Source organism: Grus americana, chromosome 2, assembly GCF_028858705.1.
Source record: "Grus americana isolate bGruAme1 chromosome 2, bGruAme1.mat, whole genome shotgun sequence".
Lineage (NCBI taxonomy): Eukaryota > Metazoa > Chordata > Aves > Gruiformes > Gruidae > Grus > Grus americana.
This window is the reverse complement of record NC_072853.1, coordinates 33,785,130-33,802,440: the sequence shown is the minus strand read 5'-3', so window position 1 is coordinate 33,802,440 and position 17,311 is coordinate 33,785,130. Positions and strand designations below refer to the sequence as shown.

Here is a 17,311-nt window from a genome sequence, read left to right as displayed (position 1 = left end):
TTTACAGAGGTGTCGTACATTCATTATCCCATTGCAAACATACATTTTTCATTAAATCCCCATTAAAAGAGAGAAAAGGGAAGAGAAAGAAAGACAGAAAGACAGACAGACAGAAAGAAATATCTCCCTGCTGGAATAATTAATTTGGACCCGTTTCTTTTAAGTTCCCGAACAGTTAAAAGAGCAAGTCTGCTGCCCGCCCCCCCTCCTCCTCCTTTTTCTTTTTTTTTTTCTTTTTTTTTTTTTTAATTTTCCCTAGCCATCTACTTTGTGTGCCTGTGCGTGTGTGTCTGTGTTACTAATGAAGTTTGCAGACTTGTGTTTGTATCCATGAGCTCCTTTCTGCTGCCCCTTCTTCTCTGGGCTGGCTCTGTGGCTCCCGCAGCCCCGGCGAGCCCCCGGCAGCCGCGGCAGCTCCGGCTTCCCCGGCTCCGGGGCTGCGCGTCATTTGCAGCCCGGAGAATGTTGATCACCTCACTAATTACACCTCTCCCTCTCCTCTTCCCTCTCCTCTCCCTCTCCCTCTCTCTCCCTCTCTCTCGCTCTCTCTCTCCTCTCTCTCTCTCTCTCTCATTCCCAGAGTGCATATCGGGAATAGACACACAAAGACATGCGCACTCAACTTAATCAGCCATTTTTTTAAACAGGGCTAAAACGATAATAATTAGCAGAATAAAGACATATCGGATTTTCATTTCCTTTCCTCCTTTTCCCAACCCCTTCACAACCAAACAGCGAGACCGCGGTCGGCACATGCTTTAACAACTCCCGGACCCCAAAGGACCGCTCCATGCCCCCCACTTCTTGCTCAATCATTTTTATTTTCACCCAATAAAGTTGGAGGATTATTTTTTTTTATTATTTTTTTAATGAACCTTCTCTCGTTTACTTGGATGTGATCAGCTGTTAAGTAAATAAAGCAAAACAAAAAAAAGAGGCGAAGATCCAGTAGGAACTGCGAGGGGAAATGGAAAGTAAGTTTTTTCTTTAACTTTTATTGAGTAGTTTGTGTTAAATTTAGGTCGAGTATCGATTATCTTTCCAGGCTGATCTTGCACAATCTTTGATATTTCGCTCTCGCTCTCTCTCTCTCTCCCTCTCTCTGTGCCTCTTTCTCTCTCTCTCACATACACACACACACTCACATCCCCAGATCCCATGTACCTCTCCCCTCTCTCTCTCCCCCCTTTTTCTGCCTGTTTCCCCATTTTTAGGTACAGTATTTGCTCTCATTTGGGAAGGAGGGGCTGCTTTTTCTCTCTCCCTTCTTTCTTTCTCTCTCTCCCTTTCTCTTTTATTCCGAGGGTTACGTTTTGTTTGTGTATATTTTTTTTGTTTTGGTTTGGTGCTGTGGGTTTGGGGTTTTTTCTCTTTCGGGCTGTAACTTTCGGATTAAGTGGAGGACCCTGCTCAGTTTGCAGAAGAGGTTCGGGGGGTGCCCCCCACTTTTTATTTCGCTTTTTTTTTTTTTTTTTTTGTAAGGAGCTCGGGGAGGGGGGGGAAATACTGTCAGATTAGGAAAGACGTTACGGCTGTCAGAAGTCATCGCTTGCCAGCCCCTTCACAGCTCGCAGTCTTGTTTCGCAGCTCGGTCCCCCCAAAACTTTGAGGTGCTTTTTGAAGGCGCATTCCGCTCTCCCACCCTCCTTCCCTCTCCTCCCCATCTCCACCCCCCTCGGCCTCCCAAACTTTCGCTTTCGGGCGGGGGGGGGGGGGGGGGGGGGGATGCCAGCAGGACAGTGGGGACCCTGACTGCGTGTGTGTGTGCAGGGAAAGGTGTGGGGTGCTTTTTCCCCTCTCCCCCCCCCCCCCCTTTATTTTGCAGGTAGGTTTCTCAGGAGCTGCGGCAGGGGTGGCTGTCCGGGTGTGTGCCTGTGTGTGTGTGTGTGTGTGTGTGTGCGCGCAGGGGGATCGCTGCTGGCCGCCGTCTCTGGCAGCAGGAGGAAGAGGAGCCCGTTAGGAGCGCGCCCTGCCTCTCTGTCAGTTGCGCCGCGCGGCGCGGGGAGGCGGCCCGGCCCGACCCGGCACAGCGCGGAACGGCGCGGAGCGGCACGGCCCCGCCGGCGGGGATGCGCGGCTGCCTCTGCCTGCGGGCGGATGCCGGCCGGACGCCGGCGGAGCCCCCGGCATCCCCGTCGTGCCGTGCCGCTCCGTGCCGCTCCGCTCCGTAGGAAAGGCTCCTCGCGGGCAGGGCTTTCGGCGCAGCCTGTCTGAGATTTTTTGAAAGGGAGGAAAGGAGGTTGTTTTGCGGGACAGGCGTCCTTTTTTTTTTTTTTTTTTTTTTAACCGAGGACTAAGGTGTTTAAAAAAAACCAACACAACCCCCCCCCCCCAGCCAAGCAACCAAAAAAAAAAAAAAAAGCTCATAAACAGCGAGAAGGCAGTTCGGTTCCCGCTCTGTCTAACTGCTCGTGCCAGAATCAAGTGCATCCCTGCCCATCACGGCGGCTAATGGCAGACGCGTCTTTGCTTCCCCCTCTTGCTTTACATGAATTTTCCTGCAAAAATGCTAATAAACTTTCCCCCCATCCGATGCCAACTTACGGCGGTTCCCCTCCACTCCTCCCTTCCTGCATCTTCTTCCCCCCCCCCCCAGCCTCCCCAGCAGCGCAGCAGAAAACGCACGGGTTGGTATTTCTTTTGTTACCTGCGAGCCGGGCGGCCGGGGGTCTCTCATCGGCTGCTTAGGGCACTGGGTCCAACCGAGAGAGGAGGCACATCAGTCGGGTTCAGCCTGTTTCACCTCAGCGCCGTCCCGAGGAGGCTTTAGCCACCATTCAATAACACACCCTCCTCCTCCTCTTCCTCCTTAGGTACCAAGGCAGAGATCGCAAACATAACACCCCCCTCCCCACCAAAAAAAAAAAAAAAAAAAAAGCCCAACCAAAAGACAACTTGCCAGGCTGAAGATGGTGGATTTACATTAAGCCAGACACAGGCAGGTTCACTCAGGAAGTCTGACCATCCCGTTTTCTGACAGTTGCATTTCCTCGGCTCCATTCCGTCCTCCTCTTTTTTTTTTTTTTTTTTAAATTTTCTTTTTATTAGCCTTGTTCCGTTTTTAATCAAGGATCATGTAGTTGGCAGGAGGAGGTCGAGAAAGAGTGGAAAGAGAGGGATCGAGTGCTTTTGGGGTGGTTGCTGTGAGGGTTTGTTGTTGGTTTTTTTTTTGATGGTGTATTTTTTTTTTTTCAATTGTGTTTCCCCTGGATTTGCAGTGGCTCGATCCTTAGGAGCGGTGGTGGAGTGTTTAAAAAGATCATATGTAGCATTATATTTTTAGTTTGGTGGTGGATGGATGGAAGAGGTAGTGAGAAGCCTTTGCAGCCCTGCCTGTTGTTGGTTAGATTGAGGCAGAGACTTGGCTGCGATTGGGACGCGACTGTGACATGGGCATCGATCGCTTCCATTGAGAGCAATGCAAAAACACAGCCTGGGTATGTAACACTCTCAGTGCCATCAACACTTGTTTTACTTTATATTTACTGGCAAAACTGACAGAACGATCCGGAGTGCTTTTCTTTGAAATAAGGAATACAAACATTTGGATGGGAAGGTGCACAAAGAAGATTGTGGAAATAAACGGGGGGTTGAAGGTTGGGGTGTGTGTGTGTGGGGGGGGAAGAGCCTTAATCATCATTGCTCCACTTCCTATTCAACTGACTGTATTTAAGGAGTTTCTCTCTTTTCTCGACTGGGGGATCCTACTAAACTGGTTGAAATGAAAAAAATCAGACAATCAACCTTGAGGGAATATCTGCTAGTTTTCAGGGTTTGCGGTTTCAGCCGGTAGGAAGGCACACAAAATAAAAGATGGCTAGCCAGCTGTTTTAACCTTTTGCACCTGGCTCCAGAGCTGGGGCTCACCAGGATTATTCAGTTATTCGTGCTATCTGTGCTTGAATATTTATAGTGTACGATCTAGAGATCCACACAGTGCATTGTAGCATCTCTTTATCCTTTAGTCGTGGGCTTTTTGGACTTTGTCAACATAAACATGTATTCAATAGTTTTCATTTTTATGATAATGAACATAAAGGTTCAATGAAATATAGAGGGAAAAGTCGTAAATCTGCAAAAGTGAAACCTACCCAAGGAACAAAGAAAGGTCAGGTAAACCATCTGTGTAAGTCACAGTAATAGTACCTGCTGTTTGGTTTATGCAGTGATACTGCTTTATTATTCTCTAAAATGAAACTTATCTGCTAGATCAAGTTAAAACTAAAGGAAAGCTGTGGAGATGATAAATGACATTGCGTGCATCTTTCAGATTAGGAAGACAGTTTTGTTCCTCGATTTTTGAGTAGTTTAGGTTTATTTGTGAAGATGGTGCACCAGCAAAGAACATATAAAGGGGGCCGAGAAAAATCACTGTTTAATATTGCAGAATTTACTGCTTCCATTCTGACCATGAGCCTAAATTTACACAATGAAATTTGATTATCTCTAATAACAATATTAGATCCTGCACTGGATGGATGAGAATTGAGGTGGTTTTGTTGATTGCAAGGGTTTAATGTTGCATTTCAGAATCTGATGTGGTTTAGCCTCCCTTCCATTAACTGGAAAACCCCTGAGGTTTTACAATTATTTCTTAAAGATAATACATTTAAGATTGCATTGGTAGGCTGAAGAAAAGTCATAAAGGCAAGAAGGGAAGCCCTTAATAACTCTTGAGATTCAGACATGTTCAGCAGTTAGATTGGCTCTGACTTCACCAAGGGTCGACAATGTGTCATTTCCATGAAGCCAAATTGCCCTCTGCCTATATGATATTAATGTGCAAATCAATATTTCAGGGATTAAATTTCCCTTCTTCATTTTTTATGGTTTCTACCTCAATAAGTCTCAAGTCTATTAGAAGAGGCTGGATGATTTAAAATCTTTCACTGCAGAATGGCTTGTCGTAGCCTTGTTTCACAGACCGTTTTTGGATTTTCGTTATAAAAGACTAAAGGCATTCCAAAGAAGTTGATAGTCAATATAGGGACATGCTCACTGTTGTAAAGCCCTTGTTCGATTAAGAGCTAAAAAGGTATTGAAAATATAATATATATGTTTATATAATATATATACATTCTACTGCTTTAAAAATATTGTGTTAATCACCTATTGATTTATTTCAAAATCAATTGAAGCTCCTTTCTTATTAGTGATTTGTTCAGCATTCTTCAGCCTTGTTGTTAATTTTCTTAAACAGCATGCATGAATTAATCTGCTGGTAGAATGTGTTTTGGGTTTTCTTTGAAGCATATTTAAAACGAAGAATTTTTACCTATTTAAGCTAAGTGGTGTGAACAGTTAAGTATGGTGGGGAGAGCCAGGGCACTGTTTTCTGCACTTCGGATTCAGAATTGTTTTAATGAAGCTAAGGGGCATTTTGTAAATATTTTATGATTTCTGCTTAGATGCTTATCAGCAATGTTTATTAAGAGTTTCCATTGAATATTCAGGATCAGTTAAAAATTAAAATGGAGCTATCTGATCTGGAAGGAAACAATACATGACAGAAAATTTAGGTCAAAATATGAGGTTGTGACTTTATCACATAATCTTGGGAAGGCCCTACTGTCTATCATTTAGTGTTGTTTTATAGTCTTAGACCATCTGGACCAAGTTCCGCACAGCTGCATGAATTTCATATGTGATAGAACATTTTTTCCATTCAGTGTGAAATGTTCCTTCCTAAAAACGTACACCAGACTCGCTTAATTTAGTCTGCTAAAAGAAATGCACATGAAAAAGGACAAAAGGCTCTTTAATCTCTGCAAGCTGTTTGTTTTTCTTCAAGATTCCTGTCTGTTTGGGTTTGAAAAGTCATGTTTATTGAGCAGATGATTCTGAGGTGTGACATTAAAATAATATATGATTTTTGTGCTAGTTTCTGCTCTCCTAGTTAATTTGCAGAACTACTTTTTATGCCTGTCAAAACACAGAGTTAATCTATTCTTATTTACAATTAATCTCAATAAAATTAATCTTAACTATGCCTTAGTCAGTAGCTTAAAATATCTAATTATATTCAATTAACTGCTGTCATAGTAATTAACACTGCTTAATTGCCTCTGCATATATTTATGTAAAGCTCATTAGTTACTGCTTGCTCTTTTTTCCTTATCTCATTCCCATTTTTGTGGTTCTGAGAGCACTGAAGTAAAACCCAGTCTAGTTTTTGACAATTCGGGTCTTGAAGAACCTGTGACAACGGCAATACATGTGTTCGTAACCTGTAGTGTGGGTAAATATTTGTGTTTTCATATGCAAAAAGGGTACCAGAGCTGGGTCTCTAAAGAACTTCCACTCCAGCTTCTCCCCCCTCCTCCCCCTCCCCCCCCCCCCGGTCCCTTTCTCCTACCCCAACACATACAAAAATGTTTTCTAACCTTGTTGATAGAAATATGAGAAGCCAGGTTAAGCTTTGTGTTTATAAATGAAGAGCTTTTCTGCATCTGCCTTGGGGCTCTACCCAGAAGGCAGAGCTTTGCTGCTCCAAATTCATTCAAAGGGTTAAAGACTTGGCCAAGGTTCAAACTGAGAAGCGCCCAGGGAAAGTGCATGTGAATATGTACAAGTTTCATGTAATTAGTGCTTAATTATATTAACATATGCAAATTGTCAACTTAGGAGCTTGTTGAGCTGGCAAAGATCAGCCAGGCACAATTGCTGTATTGTTCTGAAACAATAATGGATTTCAAGTTGGATTGTGAAAACACATAACTAGCTATCTAATTTAACTCATACCATGGTGAAATTTCATTAGTCTCCATGGAGACTGGTTTAATTGTGCTGACTAATGTTCTGGGCTGCAGAATGTCCTAAAAAGAAAGCGTTGTTTGCCTAATCCACCTTACAATGACACTTGTTTGTACATGTTTCCCTTGTGTGAGAATTTGCATATGCAAATAAATAGTTTCTCTGCCCCATTTGTCATGGCTGTTCATTACCCATGAAGAGGACATTGTTACTAGGCTGTTACTGAGTCTCCCAAGACAGGATAGTGTCAACCAGTCCAGCCACATTCTTTCATAATTTGTTTCTGATTAATAGACCAGAGTGAGGCTCATTCTATTCAGGCCTCTGCAAAGGGAAGGTCAGTTCTGTCACTGAAAAGAGTTTCCGCAGCAACTGAAGTTTTTTTCTCTCCCTCCCCCTCCCCCCTCTTGCTTTGGCTAAAATAATCATATTTAAAATAATGTATTCTTGCTCTAAGGAATACCTCCACTAATAATCTCTAGTTTCCTAAAGCAAAAGATAGGAAAATAAAGGAGATTCTGGTATTGGAATATTAATCCTGTTTTTGACAGAAAGGTAAACTGATATAATTGCTTTTCAGTCGAAGGAATGGGGGTTTATACAAGTGTGAAAGCATCGGAAAAGGATTAGCATTTTTTTGCATAATGAAAAGCTCTGTTGAATAGGGCACTGAATGGTTGACTGAATGACTGAGATGAAAGGAAGATGAAAATGCAGGCTCCTCTTTCTTTATGCCTATGTTCAGCTCTCCCTAAAGTTATGTTTGTCCAAGACTTGAGAAAACAAGCAGAAGCTCAGATTTCAGCAACTTGCTAAGATGCCCCGAGTTTCCATCATCATGTGAAGTAATATGTATGAGAGTAGTGCAGCGAAAGGATGAGAAGCACAGGTTTGTATGGAGGGGAGCTCCAGGAATATGACAGGCAAACCAACTATTGACTATTGGGTACCGAGGATTCCCAGCACTCTGCTTGGGGGAAAGAAAGAGGAAGGAGGGGGGCCGGCAGGGAGGGAAGGAGCTATTTTAAAAGTTGCCAATGGAAATTAGGCATCAACGCATAATAATCTAATAAAGTTTGGTATTCAAGGAAGCAGGCTTTAGTCAATATCTGTTTTAATTATTAAACTATTTCTCTTTTGGAAAAAGTTATGAATTCTGACTCAGTGCTAAGTGTTTAAGTGGTATAGAAGCCTTGCTGGGGAAAAAATGACTCTCTTCGTTCAGCTTTGAAAATAGAGAAAGCTTACGGAAGTAGAAATTGATACATGCACGTAAGGAGCGGGGTTTTCGGCGTAACTGCATCGGTGTACCCAGACTGTTTAAAACGTTTAGATTCCAGTAGATTCAGGTGGCAAGAAGGGCCTCAGCCTCCTCCTGCAATCAGTGCTAGCCCACACTGACTTCAACCAGAGCAGGATCAGGCCCCCAGACGGGGCTGCAACTGGTTAGCTGTTGACAATGTGATCAGTGCTTCTAATTATGTTCTCTCAACAGTAATTAGGGCAGTTAAAATACCATAAGTGTTGAGCCACTTTTGAAAGTGGGAAGTGGTTCTTTTGTACGTATGTAAATCAAATGCAGTGTGAATAATTATTTGTATGTATGCATATTAAATAGGCTGTCTTTTTTTTCAGGTCAACATAATTACCGATTTAGAGCTACTGTGGAAAACTGTTGGTAGTTAGACTAAATATGAACTTGTTTGGGTGTTTTTTTTTTTTTTTTTAGTTTGCAGAACATTTATTTGTAAATGTTTGTTAGTTTGGTACTGGGTTTGATTTGATAATATTTAAGCGGTTTAGAGAAGCCTCTAAGAAATTAGGATTATTTATGGCTAAATGAAGTAAAACTGTAAAGGCAGAAAGTGCTTGGTAAGAATAAAGTCACAAAAGTTCTCTCTTTTAGGATGAATTTAAAGACCTTCTATGGGGTTTGGGAATGTTTTACTGCTAACTTTATGAAATTCCTTAAAACTTCTTTTAAAGGAACATGCTTAGGGGATATTCTTTCATTCTGGGAACAGCTTATTAGTGTATTTCCATAAGAAAAATGTGTTAATTTAAAAAATAAATTCATTTATATTTTAAAATATTGTTAACCAAGCACCATGTGTTGTCTCTGGCAAAGTTCCAGCCACTGTAGAACTGGATAACACATGGGTTAATAATAACTTATGTGATGTCTGCATTCTTACTGAATGGGCAGAAACCCAGCACACTGAGATATTGGGATTCAAGATTTTACAGAGTAAGATGTAACACAGAATATGTTTATGTGAACAGATGCACAGACAGTAGAAACTAAAAGACACATTGGTTGCTTTTACCTAGTAGGTAGAACAAATGCAGCAGGTTCTGTTTGGTGGTTATTGGAATTTGTTGTTGTTGAGAGGGGTAATCTGCACATTTATTGATGGTGGGATTCAGCAGACCTGTAGAGATAAACTTGTTTTGCATAAATAAGGGCAGCAAGTTTAGTCTTTAATACATATTACCCTATTCCTTTTTTAACGGTCACTCTATAGCACTTTTATACCAGTATTTTCATCATTGATGCAGCTTTTGCTGAGTTCTAAACTAAGCCAGAAAAGTTTGTACCAGACTGAAATATAGCATTCCTGTTGAGGAATGACTTTTTCTGCTTATACAAAATATTCTGAGGAGTGGTTTAACTAAGTTATATGATCAAAATAAAAGTTTGCCATATTAAGAAGCTCTTATATGTTCAAATTACTCAGAACCGGCTTTCAATTTAAAAAAAAAAAAAGAGAGAGAGATATTTGGAAGGTAATTTGTCCAAATTATATTTTATTTACTTTTGGTACTTTTGAGAACAATTTTAAATATGCCCAGAAACTGGGATTTCTTTACAGACAAATCCAGCAGACTTCTAGCACTCACAGTGATCTGATAGGCTGTACCAGCTCATAAGAAGGTGTTATAGTCCTTCAGGTCAATAGTTCACAAACTAAAGGCTGTATGTACATGGTAGACCATGGTGACTCTGAAAACAAACATTTACCATATAAGCTGCAGCAGTGTCTGCAGAACAAGTGATGCACACACTAGATGTACATCTAAAATTGTATTTAAATAGACAAACATTCTGCTTCTGAGACAAAGAAATCCTTCAAAATGCCTGTGTTGATGTGAGCCTAGGACACGTAAACCCAGAAGAACCAGATTCTTCCCATTCACCCCAAACTAAATTAACAATAACTCCTCTGAAACCAGAGGAGTAATATGGGTGTAAAACTGGCAAGACATACAGTTTTAATATTAGTAGAAACAGAATCACGCCTTTAGTTACTGGTTGACAATAATCCCATAAAATCAAATTTAAAAGGTTTCATCTCCTCTTTTTGCACTACTATTTCCATTTTTAAGAATGATGTGCTTAGTGCAGAAGGCACCGGAGGAGGGTCTGTGAGAAAGAGGACTTTCAGAGAGGCTGGTGGGGGTCAGTTCTGTTCCTTTTGCCAGGTAATAGCAGAGCTGAGGGTGCAGGAGCAGCGGCTGCTGAAGGCTCGCTCCTCCCTGTTTTGACACTGAGGCTGCCTTATAAATTCACCTAATCTGAGATGACAAGGCACCTGTCACTGGTAGTGCTCCAGTGTTTGGGGCACTCATGGAAATCTGGAGTAATCCCAGTTATTTCCACACTTGTTCCAGAAGATGGTAGCGTAACAGATCAGAATAATCTCTTTTTGAAGAATAACAAAAACAGAATTTCCTTCTTTCCCTTCAGTTGTTGGGGAGGATTCTTTGATTTTTTGGTATTCTGAGGGCCAGAGCTTTCATAAGAAGAGAGGGGAAAAAAAATTCCTTGGATTTGCCAAGCGTTACAAAACGGTTTCAAATGCAGGTGGTTTTCCTGTGTGAGAAATCGTGGCTGTCCACCTTCAAATAAGAGTTTCTCCTCGTTTAATACCTAACACTTCACGTGCCTTCCCCACTTCAGAAAATAAGTTTCTGAGTGAAAAGTAGCTCCTTAAACAGGGAACTTATTCCTGTGGGTTTCACTCTGGTCCTTTTATATATATATATATTTTTAATATTGAAATATGGTTATTGATTTTGTTTACAGCACCGAGGCTTTAAATTAAAGAAAACGCAACATTTCTAAAATAAATTACTTAGCTATATGGTAAATGTTACCCCTCAATCCCTCAGTTCCTTTGAGTTTTATGAACCGCTCACCAAAAAAAAAAAAAAAAAAAAAATCACTTTCTTCTTTGCCATTGCAGTGCAGCCCTTTCTGGGTTAGGAAGTGTTACCCTGGGCACAACCAACCACAAGCCACCCCGCTGCAGCACAGCTATCTGCTTCGGGACTTTTTCCAGCAGGAGCAACTAACTGCTGATGGGAGGCAAAATACGATTTCTCGCTGGGTCATCAGCCAGTGCACTAGGACCAGGCATTTCAGCTCCAGTGAAAAACATCACTGGAGTTTTAAGTCCGGCTCCAGTGGAAAGCATCACTGGAGTTTTAAGTCCCAACCGATCAGGCCGGTGGTTTTTCTCTCCTGCTTGACGGGTGGTTTCCCCACCGCTGCTGTAGTTTCCAATTTTGACCGAGGGCCTTTTCTACAAATCCAGCGCCGCCTCATTGATTTCTCCGGGTTTGGATCAGGCCCGTGCAAAGAAGAGTGCCATCTACTGAGGCACCCGCCGCAATTCAAGCAGCGGCAGGTCAGCGCTGCCGGGCAGCCGCCGCCCGGCCCCGGCCCCGGCCCCAGCTCCGGCCCCAGCTCCGGCCCCGGCCCGGCCCTGCGGGGAGCGTTCGCTGAAATCACAGGGCAGAGCGGTGCAGTCACAACTCTTTTTTTTTTTTTTTCTTTTTTCTTTTTTTTTTTCTTTTTCTTCTTTTTTTCCCCGAGTAGGTGGAAAGGCAACAAGAGACAATGGAGTCAAAAATGTTAGTGTTTAAATATAGCAGAAACTGGAAGCCTGATAATAACTCAGCTACTACAGAATAAATTCAACCATCTGGAGCTTGTGACACATCCAAAAAACCGGGTGGGGGGTAGGGGGGAGAGACCTTAAAAATGAAGGATTTCGTTCCATTTGAAATGTATTCTCCACACAGGCTGCTGCTTTAATGTTGAACAGCATAGGTCTCCGAGTGGTTTTGTGCATCAAAGACGTACGTACTGCAACACCTAGCATCTTGCCACAATTGGACGTTAACGTTTCTAGACCAGAGTTGTTTGGCCCAGCCCTGAGTTTACTGGTTGATATCAGTTTGGTTTTCAATGTTACCATTATTTAAGAATAGGGGTTTTTGAGGCTGTTTGAATTTTTTTAAATACATACAATGGCAGCGATTTATAAACATTCCTGGTTTCAGCTGTAGCAGTACAGAAGGGTTGATTCTGCTCTCAGTATATTTTTTTTACATGATTTTAATAATTAGAGGCAAATATATTAGAAATCTTTTAGGTTCATTTAAAAATGTATGCAATTTAAACAAACGCTGAATTGTGTAATGGTTTGTCTGGGAATTACTTAGGCTGCACGGCGTAATAATATTTTATTAGCTGTCATTTGTTTTCTAGGAAGAAAATGGTGATTTTTATGTTGTGTGTTACGTGAAAACTTGGCACTGAAACAGGACAGTCCCTGAACGTGAATTTCTAAAAAGGTGGGACAGTAGTTGCCCAAAAGGTGAAGACTTGAGAAAAATTGGGGTGGGTCATTTTTTTCCTGAAATGAAGCAGGGTACAGATTAGGAGCCATTAAGGTTTGCCAGGAGTTGCTGGTCATAGAAGCCTGTTTAAGTGCTCACTGTCAACAAGGAAATCATGGGCAGCACTTAAAGTGGCTCACCTCTGATTTATTCATAAACCTCACACGAGCACTTGGCTTTGTTCTTGCTCTGGTAAGGGGGAACTGATGCCAATAAGAACAGGAATAAAGAGCTTCTTGCATGGTCCAAAAGTGAATAGCACTTTATCTCAAAGCATGACCTCCATTCCCAAGATCTGTTGTGTTACAGTTGACTCTGCTAGATGTGTATTCTCAGATGAATTGCTAGAAGAGGTTACAACAAATATATACTTTGTAAACCCTCTAGATGTAACAAGAACTGTGTAACTGGAACTTAGGTTCTAACTTGACAGAAAGGTTGCGGTATTCATAGTGAACTGAGAGATTTCCGTTGCAGACAGCGCTTTATGCTGGTGTTTTTAATGTGAGTCAGAAAACAGTATGATTATGTGGCTGCTATTCAAGCAAAAATTTTATATTCTTTAAGGGATTCATTTGAGAAACGTATTTTGATAAAAGCAGACATACAGAAATGCGAAGTAGTTCAGAGACCAACAAGAAAAAAAAAAAGAGAAAAAAAAGTTGACTTCATTTTTAGGCATATTTGATAGCTGCTGCTTTATTTTTGTTTCTCTAAAAAAGGCAAAGTAGTGCTAGCAGTCTGCGATGGGGGAAGGGACCTTTCGAAGACGGTCAACTGCCATGTTTGCACTGGGGCAGAGGTTGAGTACAGTTACTTAAATCCCCAGAGAAACATTTAGTTAACGCTAGTCTCTTTCTGATCCTGTCTGAGTCTGGTTTTCTTTTCTGCTTTTTAATGAAGTTTGTTTGTTGCTATGTTTAGGTTATGTTTTTAAACTGACTTGCATTTTCACAACAGATTTGACCAAAAGAGTCATAATGGAAGACAGTGATGAGAGTTAATGATACGTCTTTGATAAAGCAGTCCTCGTGTGCAATCTGATCACAGCCATCAGCTCATTTGTCATGGCTGAAGTGAAAATGTCAGGACCAATGAGTGTATCAGTGCTGAAGGGGGCGAAAGGGCTTTTGGAGACACTTTTGTGCTGGGAGTGGGCCATAGCTTAGATGCAGCTCTGGGGAAATACTGGGATTAGCCAACTCTGTGCACAAATCCCTAGCATAACAGAATTAGTTGGGAAAATGAGGTTTGTTAGGGAAAAAAAAAAAATCTGTAGAACTGCTCTAGGCTGCAGCCCAGGAACTATGCAAAACAGTAAGACATTTTATTAAAATAATTTTAGCAATGTGAATGTACACACATTCCAACAAAAATCACAATTGGTAGCCAACATTATAATAAACCCCATCTTAATGCATTTTGCATGTGTACGTGGATTTGCTTCTTAAAAAAAAAAAAAAAAAAAGTGCATTTAAAATAAATCTGGTCTCCAGAATCCTAAAAGGAGGTTTTTTTGATTTTGACAAAGTGTCAATTAATACAACACAGTTAAATACCAACTGATGCTGATGATCTTTTTGCATGGGTTAGTTCAAATAAAAGCTAAGGGCAGTCTCCCTGCTGCAGACACTTCTTTACTCAGGAGGTGTAATTCATACTATAGGAACATATTGATTGCCAAACTGGGACTCTGGTGTGGCTAGCCTCTTCTCTCTTTGACTGGTCTGTACAAGATGCTTCTGAAGAATATCACAGTAGGCAGATGTAGCAAAACCTATTGTATACGGCTGCCTTGCCATGACTGCAAATGCAAATTTTTTAGACCTCTGAAGAACAAGGTTTAATATCCTTTACAATTTGTTGTTGTTGATGTTTTTCACATTCATTCCAGTATCTCTGGATGCTTTTGGCAACCAGTTTCCATTCTGTTTTTTTAACCTTTGCAAATTGATGATCTCAATGGTATCCTGCAGTAATGGGTCCTACTGTCTAACCCCTTCGCCCCTCTCATCATCAGGTTTTAATTTGTCACAGCTTAGCTTTCTGGGAAACCTGCTACTTGTCTTTTGGTAAGCCTCGTCTTGCTTCCTGTTACGTACCTAGGAAGAGCAGGGTGCTTTTGCCACTACGTTATCCGTAAAAATGCCGAAGAAATCTTGATTTCTTTGAGGTGGGGATCCTACTTGCCAGACCTATTCAGCTGCTGTGGAACTGCGTAGGAGTTTAACCAGGTAATTCCATTACCTGCACTATGCCAGCCCAAGAGGAGCGAGCAGGAGTGAGTTATTCCATCTCCAGTGCATGGAGCGGTTACTGAGGAATTGTCCAAATAATAGACGTGTGTAGGTAATTGTCTGTCTGGCTACACCAGTTAATAATGGCTATTTGCCTGTGGAAGGAATATCTACCTGCTTTGCTGTATTTCCTGCGTGTTTGATATTGCAGAATTGGGGGTGTTTTGACTTCACAGATCCGTGCCGAGGGGCTTCGGCAGACTGCCGGCGCTGGGCTGAGAGCAGTTTTTCCCTTTGTCTGGTGTTACTATTAGAGGTGCTGCTGCAAGTTTATCATCTTTCCTTTGGATCTAATGGAAAGCTGTGATGAAATTTAAGTTTGGTACCGGCTCCATGGTACTGCTGATCCGGTAGCTGCCACCATGACGCAAGACCTTCGAAACAGAGCAGAGCGTGGCAGAGGATGGCACTCGCCCTTCGCTGTGCTCCGGATTATTAGCGTGTCTGTGTAGCTACTGTGCGTTGCGCAGCGTTCGTCCGTGGTGGAAAGCTCTTGCTTCCTTTTTCTTATCCAAAACTTGGGCATAAGTTTGGGAGCAGGCAGAGCTAGCACGCATGCTGATCGGAGGGGGTGGAGAGCAGGGGATGCGTGGCAGAGCCTTAGGCTGTGGCTCAGATACCAGGTAATCGCCTCTGGTAAGCCTAGGCTTCCTCACAGCGGGCTTGCAGCTAGCATGTGAAACTCCCTTTTGTGGTCACGGGCTTCAGGGCCGTGGTCCTTCTGGGCCTTCTTGTGCTATGAACGTGGCCAGAGGGACTAAAGATACCAGGTAACCTCGAGTCTGGCATAGAAATGCATAATAAAGGTGCAGCCACCAGCCTTTAAACCCCAAACACTCCTCTGTTTATGTGTGTCAGTGTGAGTGGCAGCAGCAAAGTAATTTATTTAATCTAACTAGTACTTATCTTTGTTAGGAGTCGTCTGCAGATTTCTTCCATTTCATCTACAGTGAATTGTCCTCTTTCCGATAATGTTCCTGTACAACCTTTTTTTTTTTAATTCTATTGATTTATAGTATTGAAGTGAAATATCTGATACCTGTTTCCTGCACTTTGACTGTACGTAGTCAAAGAAGCTGATGAGATTCTTCCCTCCCTTCCACAAGCCCCTTAGCTGTTTTAAATGTATAATTATCATTGCATGTCATTTGATAGCTGCACTAATTGCTGCCAACCATTGTCTGTTTGCACTTAATGCTGAAACCTGATCAACATCCTGCTTTGGTTGATGTTTGGTGGTAAACTTTAATTAACTCTTATTGCATTGAAGAAGAGCTCAGTCTCTGTGCTAACTAATCATTTACCTTCATTATGTCCTGACAGCTCCACTTGTTCCTGGTACTAATAGATACACCAGTCAGTAAATAAACCTGCAAACCTTCATGCCTTGAAGTTGTTCCACATTGATATTTTGTTGCTTAAAGTATAATGGGGTAAAGATAATTATTTCGGTTAGTTTTGTATCTCTGCTTTTCCAGACACCAATCTCAAATTGCCTTTTTCATGCCAGACAATATCATTTTAATAGTAACTGTAGATTTAAGATAACATTATTCCTTCAGCATGGTTCCTATATACATGCATCTTTTGAATCAATACAATTAAGCTTGTCTCCTGTTGGAATTCTTGTAATTATTTTTCCTGAAATACTTTTCCTGTAATGATATTGAAGTTAAAGTAATCAGGTTACTGGCAGATCATGTAAAATTCAACTCAAAATTGCTGGCTGCTTGATTTTAATTTGTCTGACATCAAGTTTGTTTGAAAAGGGATAATATGTGGTTAAACCAAGGAGCTTATAATCATGGTTGACATTTGTTTGTTTATAATGAAATCTAATTAAAGTTCATACATTTTAAAACACAAAAGTTAATTACTGAATTGCTCACTTCACTTATGCACAGCAGTCAAATTAACTTGCAGAGCAAAAAAATGACAAAAGACTATGCATAATAAAAACAAAATGCCCAGCTGATCTTGGCAATACAAAACAAATTTGCCAGGACAATATTCTAAAAAACCCCAAATGCTTTATTAATAACTGTTTAAAAAACATCCTGTATTTTCACTGACCAGGCTGATTTTCATGCAGAACGATACTTAAACGTTTAACATGATTTACAATACGCACAGTTGTTTGGGTTTTTTTTTTTTTTCTTTCAGACACATAATTGGAAGAGTCTTGCACTCCTGTAAATGTACTGAAAAGCATGATTCTTTATTTTTTTGTTTTCATATCAGGACTCTTTCTGAAGTTATATGGACTTGCAGTATCTCCCTGAGAACTGGAATGTTTGCTCGACTACCTGCCTTCTGATAACTTTTAGAAAGATAATTGCAGCATTTTTAGCATGCAAGCAAATTAGTATTAGGCAAACAAAAAAGTACTGTAATATTTATTTCACAGTTGGTTTTGAGACAACAAAGAGGTTAGGTGAATATTATCAAGTCACTTTGACTCTCTAGTTATTATTTGTTAGTTTTGCAATTAAGTCTTACCTTCTGAATGTGCTGACATGAGAACACATTCAGACTTCAGTAAAATCACACTTTAAAAGATTATACTACTCTTT

General features: G+C 41.2%; 1 protein-coding gene across 2 annotated transcripts in view; it reads left to right on the top strand.

The window, feature by feature from the left end:
- Positions 1–658: 658 nt before the first annotated feature.
- Positions 659–17,311, top strand: part of ZFHX4 (zinc finger homeobox 4) — a 151,794-nt gene continuing 135,141 nt past the window's right edge. The window contains exon 1 of one of the 2 annotated variants that reach the window (XM_054816895.1): positions 659–974. The gene's annotated coding sequence lies outside the window, so the exon portion shown is untranslated. Of the gene's footprint in view, positions 975–2,954; positions 3,438–17,311 lie in introns of those variants that run through there. The other variant, XM_054816897.1, reaches the window with a different exon arrangement.